Genomic DNA, 10440 nt, shown 5'->3' with positions numbered 1-10440 from the left:
AATTCATTTTCCCAGACTCTAGGAGCTGGATTTGTTGTTTGTTCTGGCTTCAGGAGGAACCTGACCCGTCTGCTGCTTTGCTGAGCAGAGAAGATAATTTCTTCTGAAAACTGCCCTTATCATGAAACCCGCCTCCAATGCTGATCCAATCTGTGTCAGCCAATTCCTATGGTGCAGAAGTAAAACTGGAAAGTTATCTACAGAGCTCTGTTTTTGGAGAAACTGCCATGACCTTCTTTTTTACACAAATATTTGTTCCACTGGACAAGTATTTTCTGCTATTGCCCGCCATGTCCTCCAATTTTTGTATAAATTATAGAGGTAACATATTTTTATTTTGTTGGGATATTATAACTACATCTCTCAGCTTTAATTTCTGTGGTAACTTTTGTTTTCACCCTGAAGTACTTTTAATCAGATTTAGATTAATTTAGATAGCATAAACAAGTCCTAAATACGTGAGACAGCTGCTCTGTCTGCTGCGATAAGCAGACTAAAGAGGTCATGTTTTCATTTGCCATAGCCCAGGATCAAGTGGCAGGGATAGATTGCCAAGGCAGGATGGTTTCTGCCCTGGCAGATGTTGAACATGAACACAAATGGATGCCATTAAATTGGTGACCCTTAGCAGCAGGAATTGTTCATGCCAGCAAGGATGGTTCTGAGCCTTGCTTGCCAGTGCAGAGCAAAAAGCACCTGAGGAAACTTATTGATGGGTTACCTTAGGAAGAGTAGAGGTGGAGGAGTTTCCATCCAGGGCTTTGGTTTGGTCCCATAGGCAAGTCTGCCTTCAAATTTTCAGATTCACTGTGTGTGCAGCCCATTTCTCCATATGAGACCAGTAGCTTCACTTTGAGCTGTTCCTAGCATTTGCACCTTCATTCTCATTCTAAAAACAAGACTGGGAAATTTTTTCAGATTCAGTTTTCACTGACAAAATAGACTGCAGAAATAAAAATGCTTTGTTTTCAACATTTGGAGCAAGGAAGTTGAAGGCTCAGATGCTGCTGTTACTCCTAAAGCCAGAGTGTAGCTCTACCTTTTTTTCCAATTGCTCTGCCTTTTTAACTCTTGCATCCTGCAGATCTCATTAAGCTGGCTGTGAGCTTGGGATTTCTAAAAAGCAGGTCTGGCTGACTCCTTCAGTGCCAGGAGAAACTGTTTTGTAATTGAGTCTCAGTCTGTTGGTGCATATCTGTGTAAGGCTATCATGGATGGGCATGTGCTGTCTTGCACTTCTGGCATGGCTCTGGGTTGAGAGCTCCCTTTTGAGGTTTCTTTTATTAAAAAAAAAAAAAAGAAAAAAAGGCCCAAAAACTTCCTGCCTTACCTGCCTTACCACACATTGTGAACAATAGCCCTGCCTAATTTAAAAGGGTTTTCTTTGTTAGATGATGAAGAAAAGATACTATAATGAGGAAAAAAACCTGAAAGAAATTAATTTTATATTTATTTCTGCATGCAATAAGGTCATAACTATTTCCTGAGAACTGAATTTTCTCTTCTGGTGAAAAGAACTCTCAAGAATGTTTGAGTATAGATGTCTTTAAAGGTACTTCCTTTATTATTCTATAAAACTCTCCTAAAAATGGGGACAGCAGCTATGGCTGTACAGCATCTTTTTCTATATTATTTCAGTACTTCCTTCCTTAGGATTTGGGGGAAAAAAAATTGCATTCCTGTCATAATGCAATCTCCTGACGGCATTGGCAGCGGCAAACTTTAGAAATGTACAAAAAACTGTGTCTTCATATTGTGGATGGTGTAGAAGGTGATAAGGAGCTTAGAGGATAAAACAGCTTGGGGGAAAGGAGGATTAACCTCTCTTACTGAAAGTGGAACAGATACCAAGAAATTTTATTTTGCCTGAATTGCATTCCTAGTTTGAATGCATTCAGATTTGGAGGCGGATGTTCTGGGGGAGGGTGTGTGGGAAGGAACTGTAGTTCTTGAAGTTTGCACTCCGGCTGCATTGGCGGAGGAGACTCAGTAGCTGATACGGAGCTCTTTTGCTTAAGTAATGTGTTTTTCTTACTGGGAAGGGTAATTTATTAGGTGGAAGAAAAAAAAAAAAAAGAAGGTTAAAAAGGCATCTCCATTTCTGGCAAGTTTTCCTCCCTGATCTGCCCCGTTTTTCCTTGGGCTGTTCCTCAGAATCAGCTCTCGGCCTGGGTGAATACACCAGCGAACGTCCCAGGCAGCCACGGCTGACTCCCAGCTGTTGATCTTGGATGGGACCAAGAAACACAATCCTCTTTTGTGAGGGATTTTGAGTCTGATCATTTTGGTGCTGCTCCAATCCAAACCAAAACTCAAACATTTTGGAATCCTGCATGAAAGGGAGCAGCGCCTTCGGAGAAGGGAGCTTTGCTGGCTGCCCTGGAGCTCTGGGTCTTCAAAGTACACATGGATCTGAAGGGAGGAAGTCAAGAGGATGGGGCCAGGCTCTTTTGGGTGCTGCTGAGCAATAGGATGAGAGGCAAGGGGCAGAAACTGATGCACAGGAAGTTCCACCTGAATATGAGGAAGAATTTTGCTGTGTGGGTGACCAAACACTGGAACAGGTTGTCCTGAGACAGTGTGGCATGTCCTTCTCTGGAGATCTTCTGAAGGCACCTGGACACAATCCTGAGTGAAAGAGGTGCACTAGGGGACCCTGCTTGACCAGGTAGGTTGGACTAGATGAGCTCCAGTGGCTCCTTCCAGCTTTCCCCTTCCTGTAGTCCTGTGATTGTCAGCTCTCCAAGAGCATATGAAGTAGGCAGGCAGGGAGCCAGGCAGGTCTCCAACAGACCTCAATTTTCCATGGAATCTGCAGTGGGAGTTTCATAGTACTAAGAGCACCTTTGACAGCTCTAATAGATAAGACATCAAAAAAAAATCAGAGGCTCTGAACTGACACCTGGACTCAGAATTCCAAAGCGAAGGGGGGGATTTAAGGCATTTTAGCTGGAACTCCCCAAAAAGCTGACCCTGGCACTCCTCCAGCTGGGCAGGAGGCCAGGCTCTCCCCATGGGTGACTGGGAGAGCACAGTCCCCTTCAGGCTCAGAGAACCCAGCCTTGTCCTCGCTTGAGATGCTCAGCATTCTCCTCTTGCTTCTACTCAGGACTTTTTATCCCACCCATGGCACAACTCCGGTTGCCCTACTGAATGTTTTAGAAAACATAAAAAAATAAAATCTCCAAGGCTTAACTTAGACAAGACTATTTAAACTTTTCCATAGACATGAAGTCACCAGTTGGCGCTAATCTGTGTTTATAGAAATAAAATCTGCTGGTTATTATTTGCTTTTCTGTTGGTTAAGCTCCTTTAACCCATGCTGCTTCCACGCTGGCCCCTGCTCAGAGGTAACCTGACAGGTGTTGAACTTCTAGATGGGTTGGTATTTCAGAGGCTGAACGAGTTCCACTGCTAAATAGCTTAAAATTTGTCAAAGTCGGAACTCAAAACGATACTTAATGTGCTTGACTTTTAGGTTAGACATCTCTGGCTATGCCTGAATCACTCTCCTGTGGGAGTCCCTTTCCTCAGCACCTCAATTTAAAGAGCAAAATGGCTGAAATTCAAAGCAAATATTACAGAATAATCGTGGGAAATGAAGTTTGGCTTCAGAATAATTTATTGTATCAAGAAAATTATTTGGGAGTGGTATTTGATTGGTCAGCAAAGGGAATTATATCTTGGGCCCCCCTTACCCATTGGTACAAGTTATATTTCAGAGACTTGAGTGGAGGAAATGATCTATTCATGAAGGAACTTTGGTTCAACTGTTAAGTATGGAAAATATTTGAAAGATATTTGTGAGAATTGGCAATCAGACTCTATCAATTAGTGATACATAAACAGAAAAGCTGGAGAAAAATTAAAATTACAATGCATATGATTTTGCATTTTTCACCTACTTTTAATACATTTCTAGATATTTGTGACAACAAAGCTGGGAGAGGTAATTAAAAGAAAGGTATTATAGAAAGGTTATTGAAAGCCAATATTCCAAACTGCTGTTCCAAAAGAAGATGATAATCATGAAAACTGACCCCTCAAAAAACCATTGAAACAAAGACCAATCTTGAATGGATGTCTTAAATTGCATATTATTTCTGTCACTTTCAGGAACATCAGAACGACCCTGTTTTTTTAAAACGATGTCCAAAGGCGGGTGAAAGGACTTCATTGTTAATGTTTGTGGTGTAAATGTTTCTAAGCTTTAAATGGCAGCCTGTATTGTTTTTATTGGATTTAGATCCAAAGCAGCTCTTGAAACTGTTTTGTCAGGTGTTAAACTGCACAGAAAGACACCACATTACTGAGTATTGCAATTGTACCATAAATTATCAGATTATAAGGAGAGAACAATACTCTATTATTCTGCAATAACAGAATCTTCTACAGTTACCAATGACAGTCACAAAATAAGTATTTTTAGGTTGTACCATAAACTTGTCATTTTCTAGAGGTGTACCAAGTGGTTGTTTCCTTTCAGATGTAAACCAGAAGGCATAGAAAAACACTAGGATACTAACTGATAGATTCAGTAAGAGATCAAGCACCCAGGATGGGTTTTTCAAAGCAGACCAAAACTTTTGACCCATATTTAGCTGCAGTTTATTTGGGAACTGCAGATGAATTCGTTAACAGCTGATGCAAATAGTTATGAGTGGGCAAAGGGCCCTGACTCCTCATAGCTCTCCTGAAACACAGAAAAACTCATAGAAAATACTGCTTCATATTTTGAAGAAACCATCCTGTAGTCTTCACTTACTTTTTGCTTTAATCCGGTTTATATTCCTATCCCTCGAAGGCAAATAAAGTTAAGCAAATGGGAATGTCAATAATTTTCCTCTGCAATTGATACATGGTATTGTTGGTTGTGTTGGCCTGGAAACCTAAGTCATGGCTTACATTCCTAATATCATACAAGAGACTCTTTGGGTGATTGCATTTTTACTGGCTCAAAGAGCACGGATATTTCGAAGTGGCAGCGTCCAGCTGCAATCTCTGTAACCAGCCTGGAGTACACATCCCAAAGGAACGATGTCCAGAATGAAAACATATTGTTAAATAATAAATAATATTACTGAGCTTTCCACATGTCATTCCAATCTCCTGGGAAATATTTAAATTTATTTTAACTCTCGACCCAGTCAACACAAGTTGCCTTCCCTACCACAGGCTTTAGTGGCAGAATTTTGGATCTGTAAATTATGTTTCTTGTAGCTCTGATCTTCCATTTTTCTGCACCAGGTATGTTGCAGATTTGGACTGCACAAGCCAATGGAGCAATTACAATATTTTCCTTTTTTTTTCTTCCTTGATAGAGGTTGCAATTTTATTTTCTTAGCTCCATAATACTGAGTGGCTAAAAATGGGAGGAAAGTGGTTTTATGTTCAAAGAGGAGCTAGCTAAGTCTGACTAACAAAAGGACATAGTTCTGATAGTTGCCCCCTCACCTCTATTGGGCTGTAGTCATCCTGGTTTGCAAGATGGTGTTTTTTTCCCCAGGATTTCACAAGGTCTTGATTGTCTGACATGGAGCAATTTAAGGGACTCTACTTCTCATCCTGACTAGGACACAAAACTCCCAGGTTTTCCTGGTCAAATGGGTATTCTGCATTTTGAGCAGACTGACTCCACTGCAACAAGGCTTTGTTTGTCAGCTCTAAGCCAGGAATTGCTGTCTCCAGAGAGCACAAAGATGAGTAACCAGCTGGACATTCCCAGTAACGTCACCTTCCACTGATACCTAATGCACGTGGGAGTGATAATGGCCCGCTGCTGACCCACTTAATGAAAACTTGTGTAGCTGCTGCTGCTCAGAGTCTGTTTGCAAACAAACAAGGAGATCTACCCTCGAGGCAGGCTGCAGCCTGGGAATGAGGCATCGTTATGCCTGCGTAGGCAGGGAAGATATTTGCAGTGGAATCGTGGCCCCGTTGCAGTGAGCAGCAGCGTTCCCACTGCCTTCAGTCTGGCCAAACGCTTGTCCTGCTGCTGGTGCCGACCCACAGCACTTGTCTGAGTTCAGTGGAGACCAAACAGCATGAAATTCATGGCACTGCAAAACGAGCTCTTAAACTAGTTAATATCTAAGGGGTTTGCAGCAGTTTTCGCTCAGCTTTGTTTCAACCCAAATATGTGGGGATTATCTGTAAATTCTCTGCAGGCATTCGTGCTTGTCTTGCTAGACAGTTCTCTGAGCAATAAGTTTAAATGATGGAATTGTGTTATCAGGCTGGATAAAGTCCAGTAATGTGGCAAAACCTGTAGGCTTCCAGAACAAGATGAGCTACAGATGCAGGATGGACTAAAACATTTTTAAAGCCTCTCTTTCATGTGTTTCCCATTGCATATGATTGATAGAAAGAGGAAAGCCTAATTTTCCCTATTAAACATCAACATACATGCATTATGTGAAGGCAGAACACAGCTCCATGTTTTTGTGTTGATCTAAATGTGCTGAGACTCTGCAGGGTGCAATTTCAGGCGAGGAAACACTCTCACATGAAGTCTATGAATTATTATGACTTTATAACAGTGGGGTATAAAAATCCTGGGTATTTCTGTATTTTTTAAAAATTGAAAGTTTTCCAGCAGCGTGTGGGACTAGGTGAATCTGTGTGGTGAGGGCATATAATCTCTGGAAAGTGGACTATGTCATAATCATCCTTAAAACCGTTCAGTAATACTGTCCCTGCCATGACACATCTATCTCAGATTGTAAGATATATAACTGTGCTTTATCATCAAAATCTATTTCAACTGGCATGGCTTAGATCACCCTGTTTTCTCATTTGTCTCTGGTATTTCCTGGCCTTTAAATCTCCAGACCACCTGGGGCTCTTAACCCCCTTTAATAAACAGGTCCATCACATTTTGCCCGCGTTCGAAAATGTCACAGCTGCTTCCAATATGTTATGTGGGGATCATAAAAATAAGTACAGTATAAAACATTATTATAGCCCTAAGTTTCTAAGTTTCTCCAGCACAGCTCATTTCAAGACATTAGCCATTCTGCAAACTCTGTGATGTGATTATTCTCTCTAATCACTCTACTTTAAGGCATCCTGAAGTGATGTTGGTACTTAGTGCCTTGGAGTAGCTGCTTAATAGCATCAAACAGGTCTGCAAGTTTTAAAAAGGCAGGAAACATCCTGGTGACAGGACAAGGGGGAATGGCTTTGAACTGAAAGAGAGTAGGTTTAGATTGGGTATTAGGAAGCAATTCTTTCCTGTGAGGGCAGTGGAAGTGTCTGCGGAGATTGGAGCAATGGGTTTTGGTGCAGCATGGACTAGCAGAAGGTGTCCCTGCCCATTGCAGGGGATTGGAACTGGGGGATCTTTAAGGTCTTGCCAACCCAACCCATGCTGAGATTCCATTCCTGGAGCTTCCCACAGCACGAAGCAAGCTGCTGCTCCTGCCTGGAGGAGGGACCCGGAGCGCTGTCTGAGCACGGCCAGCGACAGCAGGTCACCGGCTGTGCCTTCGGTGGCCAAAGGCTCTGTGTCTGCAGCTCACAGTCTCTGCCACTAATGGGTCTCGACAGAAAGGAGCCGTGGCTTTCAAGCAATATTCCTTTGAAATACTGCCTGAACCCGTGCTGCATGTGTGACCTGAGTTAACAGAGTAGCTGTCACATACTGATGCATGTTGTTTGGGTTTGCTATTACTAGTCCTGTCATTCTTCTCACGTCGACTGAGGTGATATAAATGCCTCTGCAGAGCCCAGGGTTTTATTCAAGCACATTTCAGGCTGTTTTCATGAATTAACAGGATCTGGGTGATGAAACTCTATTGAGGTTCAGCAGCCACGCTTGCAGGGGTCAGGATTTTACCCAGCATACTTGAACTGTACCTTATTTACAAATTGCGAACAGCTTGAGCACAAAGAGCAAACAGTTATGATGTTCCTAATTTGTATTTTACCTGCATTATAGGCAGACATCTGCAGATCGTTACACAGAAAGGAGTACACCACGTATTGGATATACTAAATGTAATTCTCATCTATAATTTGTTATGGTCTGGTTTCTTGGGGGTTTTTTAATCGCTCCAAAGGTGAGATTACATGCACTCAGATCAACATTATGTGCTAGTCAACAATAGGGTTTTTAGTCTGTCATGTTGATAGTTCCTCCTCCTGAGGAACAAGGTTGTGTATGGGATTTAGGAATGAGAAAGTGCAACAACAGCACTTTGTAGGCTCCCTTTAAGGTCCCTTCCAACCCAAACCATTCGGTGATTCTATGATTTTCCGCCCTGACACGTGCTGTTGTCCAGGCAGTTGGGAAGTTTTAGAAATTAAACATATGTTTCCAAGAAAGAGATGGATACCTTCTGTCACTGTAAAAGCACGAACTACATGCTAAAGCCCTATTAATAACAAATTACTGACGCCCTTTTCTGCTGAGGTAAACTTTGAAGTACATACTTCTGCAGATAGTTTCATCTTCTTTTCACAGGTAATTTTTCTTTCTTGCTACATTTTCTATTTTTCAGTACCAGCACTGTGATCAAATAACCCTCACAGCCAACCTTTCCGGGGCATCACATGGGTTACCTAGATATAGTTTAATCACAGGCAGCATGGAAAACAAGGGCTGAAAATTATATTTTATCTCCTACAGATTATTTTCTTTCTAGCTTTGCTTCTCTGTATGACAAACTGTTAAAATATTTTGAAAACCTGAAAATCTGTTCTTAATCCAGCCCATTTAGGCTTAAGTAAAGCCTTCCTGCAAAGGAAGATCATAACAAATGAGCAAAAAAATGATCCTTTGTCAGAAGTTCTTCTGACAGTTTACCTAGGGAATGACAAAATTAACTTCAAATTAACTTTGTCATCTTCAGCTAAACTTTTGTCATTATTTTAATGTTTCACTTTTTTTCATGCAGCTGAAAGGGTACCCTTTACAGACCTAATCACTGATCAGATAGTCCAACAATATCTCCAGTGAGAAAAAAATCAGTTCCCTTAGTTAGAATAAAAGTTACAAGTTTAGTTGTCAAAATGTTGACTGATAAATTGTCAAATGGCTGAAGTATTGTAAGAATTCTTAACAACCAGAGAGCCAGACAGAAATTAATGGATTTATTTTAGACACAGAGAGCATCCATAGTCCTGATTTAGCCCAAGATTTTCACTAGTTTTTTAATAAGATTTTCATGTTTTGTCTGAAGTTTGTTTGCAGGAAACAGCTTAAATAAACACTCAGTAAAGGGTCATCTTCTGTTCTATTTTCCACTTCAGTCCTCTTCTCTAGACTTGTGTTAAACCTGTCTATAAATCCCACAACAGCTGAGATTATATTACCAAACATCCTAAATGTTCCATGGTCTCTCAGAGTTAAAAAGCATTTCCACCCATATCTCCACTTTCCAGAACACATTTTCACCGCTCAGCACGATGAGTGCAGCTCATGAGCTCATTGCAACGACCTCATGCATCCATCCAGCAAGCCTGGCCCCTCTCCACGGGCATGAATCATTCACAGCTAGGCCTGGATCTCTGTGAATGTGTGCAAGCCACTTATTTTTAGCAAGTTCCTTGTCAAGAAAGCGTTGACTTGTCTCCCTTGGGTTCTCCTGCCCCGAGTGCCAGCAGAGCTCCAGTGCCACTGGCTGTGATGCTGCTGCTGTGCCTTTTCAATTAGCAAAGGTTGTGTGATGAGGAACCACTCAGGGCCTTCGATGCCAAGAAATCCTAAACCAAATCATCTGTGAAATCTGAGAGACATTTGTTGTTTTTGTTGTCATTAAGCCCTGGGAGCTCTAGACTGTCAAGGGTCCCTCTGCATCACTAGAAATTTTCCCTCAATTCCAAACAAGGTAGTGAAGCTGGAAAAGCGGATGGTTTTGTTCTGACAGGATGATAAAAGCGAGAGATTTGCTATGTTTGCCCACCATGCTTCTATTATAGAAACAACTAGTTTATGACCACGGTAAGGAAATTAAACAGGATTTGCATTTGCCCTTCAGGTTATAAACAGCTCTGTTATATACAAGGCACTTTGCACTTGACTCAATTGTAGCAGCATTGTTAACAGCAGCAAAATTAAAGTTCTCTAAAGATTTCCATTAGCAGGGGCAAGAAAGATTTGTAAGCATGTGTGTATATGATCTTTGACTTGCATGAAAAACTCAAATAGTTATTTGTTGTAATTTTTTCTTCAATCATTTTTAGATACCCTAAAAAGAAGCTCAGACTTTTCAGGGCGGGTCAGCTTTTGGTTCCAGTCTTCTACCTTTTTTCCCTTTTTTGGCTGATTTTTTGAGAGCAGGGATTTTAAGAAATCTCTGGAATGAGGCTTAAGATTTGAACAGCCTCTATGGGGGCTTGCAGTTGGCTCAGCACAGAGCACTGGGAGAAGCCCCCTAGCTCCAGCCTCCTTGTGCAAGTGTCTCTGCTCGACAAACTGAGTCTGAGGGTCCCTTTCTG

General features: G+C 41.5%; 1 long non-coding RNA gene across 1 annotated transcript in view; it reads left to right on the top strand.

Annotated features, from left to right (window-relative positions):
- Positions 1 to 2196: 2196 nt before the first annotated feature.
- The window catches only part of LOC146437833 (uncharacterized), a 35969-nt gene continuing 27725 nt past the window's right edge, over positions 2197 to 10440 (top strand). Inside the window, exon 1 of the long non-coding RNA XR_014851980.1 lies at positions 2197 to 2668. This is a non-coding gene — a long non-coding RNA (uncharacterized LOC146437833). The remainder of the gene's footprint in view (positions 2669 to 10440) is intronic.

This window comes from Lichenostomus cassidix, chromosome 4 (genome assembly GCF_008360975.1).
Source record: "Lichenostomus cassidix isolate B80296 chromosome 4, HeHo_3.0, whole genome shotgun sequence".
Classification (NCBI taxonomy): domain Eukaryota; kingdom Metazoa; phylum Chordata; class Aves; order Passeriformes; family Meliphagidae; genus Lichenostomus; species Lichenostomus cassidix.
This window is presented reverse-complemented; position numbering and strand designations above follow the sequence as displayed.